At 43.1% G+C, this 16,653-nt stretch overlaps 1 long non-coding RNA gene across 2 annotated transcripts in view; it reads left to right on the top strand.

Moving 5' to 3' along the window:
* LOC130184805 (uncharacterized) overlaps nt 1–16,653 on the top strand; it is a 114,943-nt gene that overhangs the window by 49,965 nt on the left and 48,325 nt on the right. Inside the window, exons 3-5 of one of the 2 annotated variants that reach the window (XR_008830048.1) lie at nt 13,249–13,432; nt 13,900–13,985; nt 14,506–15,134. This is a non-coding gene — a long non-coding RNA (uncharacterized LOC130184805). Of the gene's footprint in view, nt 1–13,248; nt 13,433–13,899; nt 13,986–14,409; nt 15,135–16,653 lie in introns of both variants that reach the window. The other variant, XR_008830047.1, reaches the window with a different exon arrangement.

Here is a 16,653-nt window from a genome sequence, read left to right as displayed (position 1 = left end):
GATTGATGGTCTGAGAGCGGACGTGGAGTCAGTCTACCACCACCTCCCAAACTTTGTTTTTCAGTTCACTGCTCCCTGCATGGCTGCAGAACAGTAAAGTATGTCCTGCAGAATTGTCCAATATGATCGTTATCCCAGAAAGTGTGAGCTGAACACAGCCCTTGGTTTGACATGTCAACAGGCTGTCTTGTGAAGTCATTTTCTGTGCTCGGAGAGATGTTCTCCGGATGAAAATGGTTTTAAGGAATAACTTTCCCTTCATTCTTGTGGTCAGAACTCCCTGGCACCATGAAATGGAGCATTTTACCATGCATTATGATGGAGGAATCCAGCACGTCTCCAGAATGAAGTAAACAGCTCTGAAAAACAGACACACATGCGCTCGTCCTCTCTCTCTCAATTTGTGGAATCTTTGGTCCCCGTTAGGCAAACTTCACCCGAGATCATTTTTCATCTGTGATACAAAGACTTGAGTTTGTTAGGGACTCCAAAATGAGTGAGGTCATTTAGCTGCGTGGTCAAGGAATGAAAGAGGAGCTCCGGGAGAGTGAGTTCACTGTGACCTGTGTCTGCCCTGGAACTCAGGACTCTGGGGTTTGGGGTTTTGGCCATGGGTACAGGGAGAGAGGTCAGCCCTGGCGGCAAAGCACTCTCCTCAGCTCTTGGCTTACTCATTGTACACCAGTTGTGGTTCAGGTTACTTTTTAAAAAAAAAAAAAAAAAAAAAAAATAAGACTGCTGATGCCTTTCTTATTTTTCCTCTTTGCTTCATCTCTCAGTCTCTGTTTTCCAGCTGAAGAGACACAACGCTACGAGATTAAACACTTGCAAAACACTTGCAAAAAAAATCCCCCCTCTTCTCTGTGTACTCAAGGAACCCTGAGTACCATACATCACACGCTAAGAGAGGGAGAACGGTGTGCGAGATGAGGATTCACGACGCCGACTGTTCAGATGTCATGACAGGATGGGGAATAGATGTAATGTCTAGACCGTAACCAAACAAAACCAGTGTAATTAACCATCTTTTACTCTGCTCGGGATTTGGCAGAGGTGTCGAGCCTATAGAGCCTGATCAGAGGTGGAGGGGGGCGGGTGAGTAAAGTGGCTGTCAGAGCTGTCATGTGAACATTAGCTGGATTAGTGTGATGAAATTAAAGGAAGAGCGCATCCAGTCATTGTATTCACAATGTTTTTACAACTATTATGAATGTTTATGAGGATTGAATTAATCTCTTTAATCTGTGTTTGTACTGAACTCTCTTTTTTCTTTTTCTTTTTTTTTTTTTTTGACGTGCAACTTAGACACAAACACTCACACGCCCTTTACTCATACCTTCTCCTATCAGTCCCACTTCAACACAGCGGCTCCTCACCTTTGCCGCCAACCCCCCCCCCTTTGTCTCCATCTTCTCTCTCATACCCGACTCCTCTCCTTTGCTCTGTGCTGCTGTAAAGCCTTTCCGTGACTAGCTGTCATTAATCTTCCCTCTCTAGGGGCAGGATCTTGACTGCGTGCCAGCAAGTGCTCATACAAAGCCAAGACAGCCATCCAAAAACAGAGCCGCTTTTCTTGTTTCCAGAGCACCACGTAGCTCGCACTCGCGCTGCTGCAGCCCTGAGGGCAACGCTGCTCCACACAACAAAAGGAATGACTCGCACATCACACCTAGGCTGATATCCATACATTTAGATGCACATGCAGGCACGCAGGTTGGCACGAATGAAACCTGTCTCTTCTCTCGCTGCGGCAGTCTTATTGTTGTTTGGATGCATGCTGCATATAGTCAAGGAAGTTAGTTCATGCATTTCTTTTTCCCAAATCCTGTGATTTAAATTTTGTTTGAGTAGTTTATATGAGCAAACTTTGTCAGTGACACAAGTGACAGTACCAGCAGCCTTTACAGCACCTGCAGCAGCTTCCAGGAGGGGAAAAAAAAAATTAATATAGTTACTATGAATACATGAGTCAGTCAACCAACTTGACGTTCGAGTGTGATATTATCAAACCGTACACACCTATGTAGCATAACAATACTGTTTACAAGAAAGAACTCCTAAAGCAAAAATAGCTGGAATTCTTTCTGAGGTAGTTTCCCATAAATGTTTAAGCAATAGCTCAGTGTTTTTCTTCTCTTCACTTAACAAAAAAAAATTATTTGTTTGATTTTAGTTTAGTCGTATGATTAAGTTGTTTTTTTGTTTTTTTTTGTAATTGTTTGCTTTCATAGTTAAGGTCAAACTGGGTGGACCCACCTGTCACTCTGTATTTGTCAGTTTCCTGGATGACTCAATGACCCAGAGAAACCAAGGGCCACCTGACTGTCCCAGTAACCTGCCCTGACTGGTGTTCAGTAGGTGAACAAGTCCTCCGCGTCATCCTCAGTGTGTTGGCAGCAGACTCTGGACTTTGTGTCACAGGCAGAAATCGCACATCGTAACGTGCTTGTGAGAAGAATGAGTAGCAATTTCAACAGTTGCTTGCCCCTAATAAAAATCCAGCTCGTTCGCCATCATAAAGAGCTGCTGTGAGGTTAACAGTCCATTGTTGGTGCTATAAATATCAGGTCAGGTGAGTGAGACGAGAAAGGGAGGAGAGCAGGAGCGCTCACACCTTTCAGCAACACCTTTTTGTGTGTGTGTGTGTGTGTGTGTGTGTGTGTGTGTGTGTGTGTGTGTGTGTGTCTCTCTCAGGGGCTCAGTATTTTCTTTCTGAATGGGCTGGATCTTTGTTATCTTATCACAAACCTTTTTTCTAAACTTGGTCTCCGCCGGTTTCTCCTTTCCTGTGAGATGAGATCCTGTGGTCTACACAATAAAAGAGAATGAAGGGGCCACCATCAGTGGGTGTATTGCAATATCTCCTCTTCACAACAAGTGCCCCATTCAGCCCCCCATCAACCACTCAAAAACACTCACATACTTTGCTCCTTCAGAACACATCATCCAACCTCTACAAACCACCACCACATGCTACTTAACGTACCCACTTCCCTTTGCCCTCAGATCTTTGATAGCTCATTCACTTTGACATAGCTGGACCACTATGCCTCAAAGAGTTCCCCACCTCTTCAGTGATACAGGAACCAGGCAAGGTTTGCAGTCATGCCTAGATAAACACGACATGATTATAATGTTGATATGGTTTCCTCTCTTTATGGGTTTGCTTTTGCTCAAACCCCCATTGTGTTGCTATACGGGTGCACAGCAACATGTTGTGGGTGTGTTGCAGGTGGTGTGAAATATGTTGCAAAGTCACAGTGACTTGCAGGCTTATGTGTGTTTTTAGTTTATAAAAAAAAAAAAAAAAGTCATAGATGGATAAATTCATTTTTGCTTCAAAATGCACTACCGCTGGTTTGAGGCAATATTTCTTACTTTCCATAGACGGCCATCAGAAAGTGCTAAGGTTGATTTAAACAGCTGCCTTAAAAGTCAGACAGTGTTATCAGACAATAACACTGTCCTGTTATTGTTTCTACAATTTGTCATCAATTAACAATAGTATCACTTGTACCCTTAAAAATCTGTATGCCCTTGAGTCTGCTCAGAGCTTGTGTTTTCAAGATTAACTCTGCTGCACAAAATCAACATTAGTCGTGATAAAAGTTGACATTCGTGTCAGTTGAGGATCTGAACACTTGTAGCGTGCAGAGTTAGTAGTGACAGAAATATTAGACACTCCTAAGGGTTTTTCTAAACGTAGCTCAGAGTGCTCTCTGTCTGCCCAGAGGGCAGGATGGATTTACATTCACTCATGGATTCAAATGGGATTGTGATGATCCTTTCCTAATGTGTGCACTGGTGTGTGTACAGTAAGTGTACGCTAATTGCTCTGACGTCGTAAATACAAAGATGGGATAAGCCCCGTGTAATTACTTTTTTAAAAAGTAGGGGCATGCAAATGAAAATGTTCAAACAGAGAAGTTTTTTTTTTTTTTTTCCTCCGCGCTTCATGTCCTGTGCCTTAAGGCCACAACCCGTCAGTCATACTTCATGGTGTTTGTCTGCAGGGGGAACACATTAACCTGCCTCTGTCACGCTATAGCTCACAGCTCGGTGAGTCGGCGTCAGCCAGAGAAGCTGGACCTCAGTATACCGTTTTCACACATCAAAGGTGGGGTAAAGTGACTCCATACGGTGAGGCCCCCCCCCCACTGATGTGGCCTTCACATATTCTGTACTGTACCGTTTCTTGATTCATGGTTCACACAAAATGTTATGAAGTGTTGTGATCCTCACTTTGTTGCCAGGTGTCTAAATGTGCAATTATGACAATATAAGGTTAATACTAATCATACTGGATTTGCCAGTCAGAAAAACACAAATGCTCCTTTGATGTGGTTGTTGGATGTGTTACCTGTGGGTGTTCCTCCATAACATGGTAACAGAGAAGGAAACAAAAAATCATCCTCTAATCAGATGTTGTGCAGCTGTGCACTAAAAAATGTTGGCGTTTGAGCCACACAAAGGGAATAACAACTGTACGGTATGCATTGCATACAAACAAAACTGCGAACCCCTAAGTAGGCGTCTGTGAGCTAATTAGGTGTTTGTGGGAAATGTTTTGTTCCTAGTGTTTCTTGTTCATGACGGTCGTGACGCATTTGTTCCTCCAAAAATGTCACTGCGTTCTCAGACTTTACGTTTCACAGCTGTAACAGTCACCACAAACATGTGAAATGAGCCATGCACATGGAGGAGGTTTAGTGTAATTGCATTGAATTGGGGAAAAAAAAAAAAGTTTCTGGTTTGACTGGCCATCATTCAGTGCCACATCCCTGAATATGTGAGTGAGTGAGTGATTTGAGTTGAGTGAGCAGTGAAGTTGCACCACTGATCGGGTGAGTTCTGGACTTCTCCCATTGGCCGTCGCGCTTAATGATAAGATGTGAACATTACATTATCAGAGGGCGTTTACAGCTGATCTTTTTTTTTTTTTTTTTTTTTTTCTCTCAAAAAACCCCAAAACACCTAGCGACACATCTTGTGACTTTTTGGACAAACTGTAGCTACTCTCCGTAGAAGGGAGTCGCCAGTACTATCCCATGAGTGAGAGGCAAACCTCTCTCTGTGTCTACTCAGTGAGTGGCAAAGATGCAGTTTGTCTGTAACACAGCGCACAACCTGTGTCTGGGTAACAAAGTAAGAAAGAAATTCTGCCATTAACCTAATGTGAATGATTTTGTTCAGACCAGATTGTTTTTAGCAGCAGAGCTGAAATCACTTAGCATCACTATTTCATACTTGTTCCGTTGTCCTGCAACAAACAGAAAAAGATGTAAATGAGAACAGCTATATCGGCTGACACTTGTCACAAATTCAAATACAATGCAATGACATAATGTCATCATGTAGCGACATTTAGAGACTTTTCGAGCAGGCGTTATTTAGATTCCTTGGAACATAGCTGTTTACAGCGGTTCCACAGCAGTTTTCTAGAAGGGCACTCAGCACACATCCGCTGAGGCCAAACAATCCTACAGTCTGTCAGATCTGAATCTGCACCAAACTGTACAAAGTCATTGATCTTAACACCATAAATGTCTGATGTCTGTTTTTTTTTTTTTTTTAACCTCAAGATCCATAATTATTTCCTAAAGTGTTGAAAATTTCCCTATCTTGCTATGTAAAAAAATAAAATAAAATAAAATAAAAAGATCACCCTTAATCCACCCCTTTTAACCAGATCTGCACCAAAATTTAATGGATTCTTCCTTGGACCATTCCCACTCCCTCCAACAATTTTGGTGCAAATTGGTTCAGTACTTTCTGTGTAATTGTGCCGACAACAAACAAACAAACCCACACACACACACACACACACACACACACACACAAATGAAAACATAACTTCCTTGGCAGAGGTACCTACATCCTCAGTTTCGCACACTGACCATACACGGTCCAGCCATATACCAGGTTTTGACTTAGTCTTGTTTTGTTGTTCAAATAAACTAAATCAAAAACACGCTGAGCTACATGTTGCTGAACAGGCAGCGTTCTGCCTGCTCTGAAGAGGTGCATGCGTGTAGGTCCATGTTTTTGCATAAATATATAAAAGAAACTAAAATACATCAAACAAATGAAATAAAGAAAAAAAACAAAACTATTTTTACTCGTTTGTTGCTGATGAATGTCTTGTATTGATTTCAAAGCTGCTTTGTCGGTGCTGTTCTTTTCTCTGCTAGAGCGTGCCAGGAAGCCATTGTATTCTAGCTCAACCCTGTCATTAGCTGGCTGTGGTGTGGGGAGGACTGTTTACAAACTGCTGCCTGACATGACCAGAGAGAAAGTGACACATGCTATGTGCTACAGCATAACCCGGACTTTTATGTCTCTGATCGTGTGACTGAATCAATTTCCCTATTGACAAACTTTTACAGTTGAAGTGTCAAAACAAAGCTGTTGTGTAGGAGTATTGGAGTAAATCGGAAACGTCTAAAATATAGTAAAAGTGTAACAAATACAAAACATCTGTGTTAGTTGTAATAATTTGTGTGGCTTTATGGTAAAGCATGAAGGCATTAGGCAACATCGCACCACCCATCTAACTTCCAAAAGGCTTCAAGTGTGTTTTTTTGAATACATAGTGAAATATTTCATTACCCACCTGATGTGTGTAATGAAAAGGAACAATGGTTCCTTTAGCAGCCATGTGGTACAAATTTACAGAGAGAACGCGTTTCATCGTTACGTTGCCACGTTGTTGGTCCGTCTCCAAGCGCACCTTGTGGTGTAAGGAAGGACAATACAGCTCTTTCACAGCTCTGACCCAAACTGTCACACCTTTTTATATCCAGGACATTCATTGGCTTCATGGACAAAAGCAATTGTTCCCAATGAGAGCAGAGAGCAACAGATATGAACTAAACAAGAAACAATAGACACAGACAGGTTGGGTTAAAAGCTAAGAATAAATGAAAAAAAAAATTGAAAAATATGGCGTAGGTGAAATTACAGAAACTACATCTGTGGAGGGATTATTATAAGCGTTGGGTGGAAAATTAGAATTTCCGTTGCCTTGATTTGGATCGCAGTGTTTGTGCCTGCATCCAGGGGTCCAATGACAAACAGCGGATACTGTAAGAAGTATCCCTTTATTCTCCCACACCAATTGCTTCATATTCCCAATCAAACAGCCCCTTTGTCTCAGCGTTTCGTCCGAGCACGGGGAAAACAGTGCGCTGCATTGACGAGACGCAGACAGATTATCTTGTTTGAATGGCTTTTCCAGAGCAGCAGCAAGGCCAGCACAACAATAGGTAACTTGTTGTAGGCACAACAAATCTAATATTCATTTAACATAGCCTTGTAGCAGCCTACCCATGGGGGCTGCTCATGCTGGTACAGTAACTGTTTGTATTTGCATAATACACTCCACCTCAGCAGGGCTACTAATTGGGCTGGTTGGAGGGAGCCAAAAGCCCCCGGTGAAAGAGAGCGGCAGCCACAATTATCATAGGAGACACAACAATGTAGGGATTGAAATAATTTCTTTTATGCGGGTATGGGACTCCCTTTTCCTCTCTGACAGTCTGACTTTACCTAATGAAAAGACCCGGGAGGACTCAGCTGAGCTTTCAAGCTGAGAAAGAAATCTTAAAGTAGAGCAGTCAGTAAATCTGTGCTTGTTTCTTCATAAAAGAACAATGCAGTGTATTTGGTAACCGTGCAGAAATCTCCATGCATTAAGTCAACCCTCATGTCTGGGTTTGCCAGGAAGAGGCACGTGAGTATGTGTGCAGACATGCAAGTGTGGTTGGGTGTGTTTGATACCACTAAAAGGCTTCTTCCCTGCCCATACATTCATTAGCGCTGATTGAAGTCATATGTGCTGCTGGTAACACTGGCATAGAAGTTTGTGTTTTTTTTGTTATTTTTTTTTCTCTCTGCTTGGACATGATGGTCGCTGTTGTGTCAGAACCAGCCAGACCTTCCCTCACTCTTGGAATTTTGTTGTGGAGTGCAGCTTGAGGGATGTGCGTGACTGAGATTGGCATTTGTAACAGAGTTGGAGTCCACAGACCAGATTTGGACTTGTTTTATTACCTTCCCTCAGTGTTCAACATCTGTTAGATCACAATCATTCACACGCAACAATAAATACTTTGGATGTCATTCACACATATTGTCTTGGTATAAGCGGCACTTAAACCCTCGCGGCAACAACACACAGTAACACAACAGTAAAAGTTACAGTGATCTCATAGTGTTTTTATTGCTGCGTGATATGAATCAATTAAGGAGATGAATGAAGCCAACCTTTTTCATTGGTCATTATCTGTGGCCCATTGTTTATATAGAGATGTAAAATATTTGGATCATAATAAAAAGTAATGGCACTGTTTTTGTCACAATAGTGCACAGTTCTACCGAGGTCTGTTTTCTTCTTTAGGGATATTACACAAGGACTGAAGTGTGCTGCTGACAGACACAGCTGACAACAGCTGGTTCCCCAATACAAGTCAGGTTTGATGAATAGATGGACGCTTCAGTAGCGCTGCTGATGTCTCATATCTGGTGTGAATTTATGGCTAGCTACATTTTTTTTTTTAAATTCTAGAATAAGGTTGTGATCAGTTTGACTTAGCTATGCTTTATATTGATAGAAACAGACACATTTCCAGGCTCTTGGGAGACAACCTTTTAGTTCCAACATATTGTAAGATGACACAAAGATCCACTACTTTAATAAAGTCAATTAAGACAGAACACTGAGTGCATGAGTCTCGGGGTAGGGATTGCGGGCAAGTAATTCCAGTCAATTAGAAATTCAGCCAGTCACTCAGCAGCAGAGAGCGAGAGAAACTTCATAACCTCCATAGGAAACAGGTGCTGAGTCAGTGAGGAGAGGAATGTCAGAAGAATGGGGAGGGAAGGGTAGCGTGTCTGTGTGTGCAAGGGCAGGAGAGAGAGAGAGAGAGAGAGAGAGAGAGAGAGAGAGAGGTGTGTGTGTGTGGTGAGTGTGTGTGTGAGAGAGGGTGTGAGTAACGCTGAGTGGAAGCCAGGGAGCTGAGGAGAGAACAAGGGGAGGAGACTCTCTGGGGATTGCGTGCGGACATCAAATGTTTACCTGTAACAAAAAGAAAGGGGAAGGTGTAGAAGGGAAAAAAAAGGAGAGGAAAAAAAAGGCCGTGGTTTACAGGGGTGGGCGGGGACCCAAAGCCTAAAGCATGAGCTTCGCACGCAACTTAACAATACTACCTTTATGAAGACTGTATTGCGTTAGTCAGTGAGCACACACACACTCATATTCATGTAAGATACCACTGGAGTTACACACACGCACACCAACAAAACACACACTTGTCAAGGAATTTAACAGGAATAGATAACTAAATGATAGCACTGACACTTGAGCTACCCGTGTAAAAGCACATAAAAGAATTGAAGAAAGGATTCGTGACTTCCAGATAATGGGATCAAAGAGGCTCGGCCACACATAATACACAGAATGGGAGCAAATAAGCGACCCCATCTGCGGAACAGCTGGAGTTTCTGTTTGACAGAAAGGGGTACTTGTGTCCATCTAAGCTCAACCCAGAATGAAAAACTTCTGAAAGCAGATGTTCAGCATTCCCTCTCGTCCCCGGCCCTCTCTGCGGTTGCCCTGTTCATATTTCATCATAATTGGCCAACAAATCAAGACAAAATGAGAGTCAGCCTTTGTTGTGGAAACCACAGAGAGCCCCAGTGATTTACCGACAGGCGGCCCCTCTCATGATTTCTCTCTGGGACTGTCTGTCTGTGTCTTTCCCGCTGTATCTACATATACGGCATCTTAGCTCTCCATCTCCACGTTGTCTTATCTGCACTGAGAACAAAAAGCCTTGAGAAAAAAAAAAAAAAACCTGGGCTGGTGTAGGACCGATGATAGATTACTTGACCAAAGTCACATCACGGATTTATATATAGATTGATGTGTTCTCTATAATGATGGACCTTTACAGTAACACCTCTGAATCATCTCTGTGTAGGTGTGTGTAGCTGCAGGGCAGTATTATTCACTGTGATGCACTTTTATATGCTGCAACTGGACTTATTCAGAGCAGTATTTTCATTGTTGTTTTTTATTTTCAAGTCTCCATATGTATTACATTTCATTTAGTAGTCGTGTGCATACAAAATGTCCACAGGACAATCGTGCATTGCACAAAGCACAACCTTTCTTCTTTAGCCAGTCTCTTCGCTTTGATTGGGAGTCAAATCTGTCCATCACAGCTCTGATTGGCACCTTGCGTGTAAAAGGCAGAGTTATTGGGATTTAACCCGGGGCGCCTGCGGTCAGCACAATATGTGTACTATAAATAATTTGACTGTGTATGTCTTGTGATTGTGTGAGCAGGGAGTGAGTGAGAGAGAGAGAGAGAGAGAGAGAGAGAGAGAGCGCGCTGTACACACACTGGGCTCAGGGTTTCCTCTCCTGTGAGCGTCTGCAGTCAGAGTGCAGGTACAATGGGGAGCATTGTTCAGCTGGCAGGCCCCTGCGTGCCGGCTCCCCCCTCCGTACCTGAGCTCAGAGACAGGTGTATTTCTCCTAGTCACGCATAGCCCTGCCACACTCCCAGCTGCCTACACACTGCTTGCCACTGAGAACACACACACACACACACACACACACACACAAACACACTCACACACCTAGAAAAGCATCCAGACAAAGGCTAGCATATAAATACGTGCTGATTGCAGATACTAAATTTTTTTTTCCTCATACTAGATCCTTTATTGAACCTTTAGCCTTACCTTAAACCAACCTCAAGAAAGACCCTTTTACAAATTACAAGGCAAAGCAAATTAAAAAATTACACACATACTAAAATTTGCATCTACAGCTGCACACTCGGCACGGTATTTTCATGCAGGAAATTTAGGTGTTCTCTGTTGATAATTAGCAAATTTGGTGTTTATAAGTTTTTCCCCTTTGACACAGAAACCTAATAAGCCAAGGCACCTGCAGGTAAAGAATTCTCATGAACACACATGGTAAGGCTCCAGGAAGGGTGTGTTTGTCCAAAGAAATCTCCCCTTTTGCCCAGTGTAAGAGTGTGTGTTAGGGAGCAAGGAGGAATGAGTCATGCACATGTCAGTCGTACTGTGCAGCCACTCCGGCCAAAAGTTCATTTAATTTCTCCTCAAGTGGGAAAACATGTTTGAGTACGCATTCGAACCCTTGTTATAGTTTGACATCTCAATGCAGGGTGAGAGGGAAAAGGCCTGAAGGGAGCGTTGGATAAAGGGAGATGGCGACAAGCTAAGGATAAAGGAAATGATTACCAAAATCTTAATGGTTAGCACCAATCAAATTTGAAAAATAACATGGTAGGAGGGTTGGCGGTAGCAGCGATGTTGATGGTCATTGATTACATGGTTTGCTTTTGAAAGAGCCTCCCTTCCACAGGGCTGACTCCCTGAGGTGCTGGAGGGAGTCCAGCACTATCAGTCTCATAGCACAAGAGGATTAGCTCTTTATCCTGGCTGATTCTAAAGAAAAGAGGTACACGCCACATTATGTCTTATTATATAGAGCAGGCACAAGCCATTTTTTTTAACCAGTTTTCACATGAGTAATCTGCACCCACGTCACTCTGAAACCTCGCCGTGACCCCTCGTTTAGCTTCACTCTGCCCGTTCCCACGCCGAGGCCAGAAAAAAACCTGATGGAAGTCCGCGTGTTGGCCGTACATGAAATCACACGAGCTGCCAGCACTGAGTCCAACCTCAGGCTTCCTGGCTGATATTTACCAAATTAATTCCCAGGCGGATGTAGAAATAATAACACCCATGAAAAGTGGGAGAGTGAGAGAGAGCTAGCGGGCGTGTGGTGGGGACCATGCCAGTGAAAGGGCATGCTGTTGTTGGGAAATACTTGTCATTTTCTCATCTACCCCTTGGTTTCCATGACGTCACCCCACCCCCCCACCCCCCCACCCCCCCTCCACCTAATAATTCAGCTCACATCATACTATAAGATGGGCTGGTCTAGTTAAACAGCCACAGTATGGCCTGCATCATTGTAACCACCTCTGTCTTTTGGTCTCATAGGCTCTTGCTCTCTATCCTGTCGCTGGAGTTTGGGCACTCAGAGCCACATAAGGAAACATTTGTTCCCAGTCTAGTTGAATAGAGCCTTGTGTTGGAGGTAGTCAAAGAGATACAAGGGGATAGGACATCCAAACAGTCCAACACAAGAGCTCTGCTCTGAAGCCCCTCTCTGTCTGAGCCAGGCCAGTAATGAATGTCCTCTAGTCTTAATCACTCTGAGAGCACACACTGGAGATATGACTGACTCCATTGTCCTCCTCTCTATGTTTTGTATGTTGAAAGCAGAAGTCGTAGAGGTCATCGCTCCCAGTAAATATTAGATTTGTTTCACCAACACCAGGTGGTCACAGTGACACTTACACGGGCTCGTTGCACAGAGTAGATTCCCAAGTGTTGCAGATTTTACAGTCGTGTGGCAGTGTGAATGTACTAAACAACTTCTTTTTATACTGCTTAAAAAAAAATTTCTGGAGCTCCTCTTCACTCACTCAGCTTTGTTGCCCCTGGACTCTCTGATGCATTCCTCCATTTCCTCCCGTACCATCTGTTGCGAGCGGCGTTCAGAATGGGTTTTGTGCTCTCTGGATATGATTATCCTTGTCACACCAATCTGGAAAACATTTGTGTCCACATTAGCAGCATACCTACATACATACACACACACTGGCGCGAGTGGAGACATGGTGGAGGACGATGTGCATGAAGTGGGAACACACACACACTTGCACGCACTTGCGTACACACATAGGGAAGCCTGCAGACGCACACGCACACAATGAGAAATAATGTGTTTTCATTTCATTTGGCTCTGTTTTGAGGCTGACTGATTGATGAACATAAAAAAAGAGGGAGCTGCTGGCCGTGTTGTTAAAATTCATCACATAGTTTCTGATAAGAGATAATTACTTCTTAATTACCTCTACAAGATAATTACCTCTACTAATACTTTAATTCAGCCTTGAATGAATAATGAGGTAAGGGGGAACTTTTTTGCAAGAAGGGGTCAACACAGTGAACCAGATAAAAATGTGTAACCTTCCTTTTCTTTCTTTCTTTCTTTCTTTCTTTTTTTCTTAAAAGGAAAAAAAAAAACCCTTCACACAGCAGCGGTGGCTTAGGAATGTGAGACAGGAATGCTGTTGAGTTACTATAAAGGGGGTTTGATCACTGAAAACAATGTCTTTGTGTTTTCATCCCCAGCCCTAGTCACGCAATGCTGTGTGCGCAAACCTCCAGCAACTTTTCAACCCCGGCACACAAGAAAGCCGTCAAGTACCTGCAATTGACAGAATCGCGTGCAATTCAGGTACTCCTGGATTGTGCTGGAGCCCGGCCAAATGGGGAGTTAAGGAAAAGGTGGAGTGGAGCTTCACCTGCCTAAAATGTAAGGCACACTGCGACACACCAGTCATAGTGGTGTGGTGGAGGGGAAAGCCACTTTAACTCAGTGTTATGCTGACAAGCAATCGAATGATCTAAATTCCTATGTAGATGTAACATATAACTGATAAAATATTGTTTTGTTAGTTCTTTGGGGGAAAATGTTTTCTGAAACAACACTGGATTTTTTTTATTGTTTGCCTAATGAGATCACTTGTTTAAGTCAGAGTTTACCCACGTTATCTCAGCTATGTGATGACTTAAATGGTTTTATTGCAGTTAAATTAAAATGATATCAATATGCTTTTATTCCCAAATGATTATTAAATGCAGATATTCTCTTAAATCAGTCCAGACAAATCCATGAATGATGACAGATATTATAAAGAGTTTTTGGATCTGATAGACATTTAATGAAACCTTCAGTAATGCTCTGATTGTAAGTCTTTGACTCTGTGCTCCATTCCTCAGGATCCAGTCCTTGTTTTGAGGTTTAAGGGAAGCTATGATCCCAGAAATACAAGCAAGCCTGGAGGTGGTTAGGACATGAAAGTGAGGTAAGAAAGACAAGAGATTCATTCATGGGAAGGTGATTCAAGGCACCGACTTCCCTGTATCTCTGCACAGCGACAGATGATCATTATTACTCACACTGCTCACACAGGGCTCACACGCAAGCTGGGATCAAACTGACAGATGATGAGTGACTGAAACAAGATTATAACGGCCTGTGTTCATGACATAATAACTTACTTCTGTTATTATTATTATTCTTATTATTAATAATAATAATAATAATAAAACTGAAGTGATGCTAAAAGCGTTTTTTACATTGTGTTGCTTTAATTAAAGTAAGCTAAATTAATTCTAGTGTGCTTTCAGTTCAACTTAAATGCTATTGTATTTTGTTCCAATATAATTCCATTTAACACTCACAAGTTTTAATCTGATATCATTCTCCTGTTTTAAAATATTTGCCAGCAACAATAATAAACTTCACTTACCATCATGCCTTGCGCGTCTACGTCGGGCTGAGCGCAGCATGTGCTTCACCGCTCTGTTCTCACTATGGCTCAGTGCTGCTCAGACTCTTCACAGGAGAGCATCGCACCCGCGGCAGGGAGGCTCGTTGGAGCTGAAGCAGGGAACCATCACTGCACCGGACCGTAAAGAGGAACCAGGTTCTTTCACTGTCGCTTATTGGAAATAATCACACTGATCGATCTGCCTTGATTTGCCAGAGCACAAATCAGTTTACGCAAGGATTCTTTGGGAGAGGATTAAATGCTAACTTTAGAGCACTGACACGCGTGGAGCTATTATTGTTATTATCATCGGTAAAACTTGATCACGATGACAACAGCAGCTGGATTCAACAGTCCAGCTGTGGATCGCCCTGGAGGATATAAGGAAATACTGTCTCTTACACGGGATGAACGGTGTCTTAACACTGTCGCTGCCCCAAGTCCTGCTGCTGGACAAGCTGTTTTGTTGGACAGACGAGTCTCTTGGGATATTTCACGCGTGTTCGCGGGTGGCCAGTGTTGTAGATGGCCGATAACGTGATATGCTTTTGGAAATTTGTTGTGGTGGATTTTGGATTTTGGCGAACGGGAAAGGAATATCCTGGAATATATTTTGGAAGCGATGCTCAGCAGATGTCCAGCGATTTGGATAATGACAGTGCGCATCAACTCATCCAGCAGGTAAGTGACAGAGCAAAACTCAAAGTGTAGTCTCAGTTACTGTTAAAAGTTCATGGTGTCATTTATTTTTATTTTTAAACGTGCAGCTTAGTCCCTTTTGTTTTTCAAAGGGTCCCAATGAGGAATAAATGAATTTAATCAGCTGTAATTTCACAAATATAATAAAATGTTTAACAGTGGCTGTTTTGACCAAAGGTTTCGATCGTTATCTCCCTACACACCCATTTGGCCTACATCTTCATTACCAAATTACACCTAACAATCAAACTTCTCCCATGGGATTCCTCAGGAGAAACTCTTTTATCAAGTCGGGCTCTGTCTCATTTATGTCTGTGGAGATGGGCGTGCGTTTGATTTCAAAAGCCTGGTCAAACTCTCGGTCTGCTCCACATGTGTAGGTTCACCTGTTCACTGCTCCGTTATTCTCTGGGTTCATCAGGTGCACATCCCTCGCTCTCAAAACCGACTCAAAGTGACTTAATTGTATTTCAGACACTTCAGTTGAACACTGACGCTGCTTGACATCCGCACTCGAAATCCACCCTGTTTTTTAAAACATACACCTTTATAACCTGTCCATACACCTGCGCTGCCAGGTGTCCACAGAGCCATGACCTGTCATAAGTTGTGAAAGACCAGGTGCAGCAGCTTAAATGAAAGGTGTGGGTACAGTGTCCATAGAAAGCAAGATGTAGTCCACCCCACCTCTCCCACAGTGACTCCATTCAGGTGAGAGCACATGTGTTTTGAGCTCCAGAACTTTGCCCACAGGGAGGCCTGTCATTAGTGCACCTCCCTGACACACGTATTGCACGTATGAGAGATAAAAATCCATGATGTTGTTACAACGGAAGATCTTGTTTTAGGTGCTTCATTTGAGTGGAACCTACAGGCGCATTTGACCATATTCACCGGTGAACCTTGTCACTCCGGGTCATGAGAGTGTTTGTACCTGTTCTACGAGTTGGCCTTTCCATCTCTAAGGAGCATACAGTGATATAATGACGGTGCATTCATTGTGTGTGTGTGTGTGTGTGTGTGTGTGTGTGTGTGTGTGCGCGTGTGTGCAAGTAATCTGAAGGAGCTTCCCTTCACTCAACCCCATCCACTTCCTTAGCAATAAAGAATTCCATCTATTGTCGGGGCAGGGGACAGAGCCCCACTATATGTCTGTATACAGCACAGAGCGCAGACCGAACTCAGCACCCCTCCCCTCCCGCACACCCCCTCCATTAAAAATCTTCTCCAAACAAGACCCCCTTTCTCCACTGAAGAGGGACCCTCTGTCTAATGCCAAGTGACTCTCATGGCCAGCATTGACGGTGGGACACTTGCCTCACAAAAGGAGCTGAAGTGTCAAATAAACTCGGTCAGAGCCCCCGACACACAAGAATTCCTTTATCTGGCACCCTGGGAGGCAGACAAAGACAGACTTTGTGTCAGTGAGCAGGCCTTGACTAAACACTGGGGCTTTTTTTTTTTTTTTTTTTTTTTAACTCCTCTTCTCACAACTTCTGCC

This window comes from Seriola aureovittata, chromosome 17 (assembly GCF_021018895.1).
Source record: "Seriola aureovittata isolate HTS-2021-v1 ecotype China chromosome 17, ASM2101889v1, whole genome shotgun sequence".
Classification (NCBI taxonomy): Eukaryota; Metazoa; Chordata; class Actinopteri; order Carangiformes; family Carangidae; genus Seriola; species Seriola aureovittata.
The sequence above is the reverse complement of the archived record's forward strand: the minus strand, read 5'-3'. Positions and strand labels throughout refer to the sequence as shown.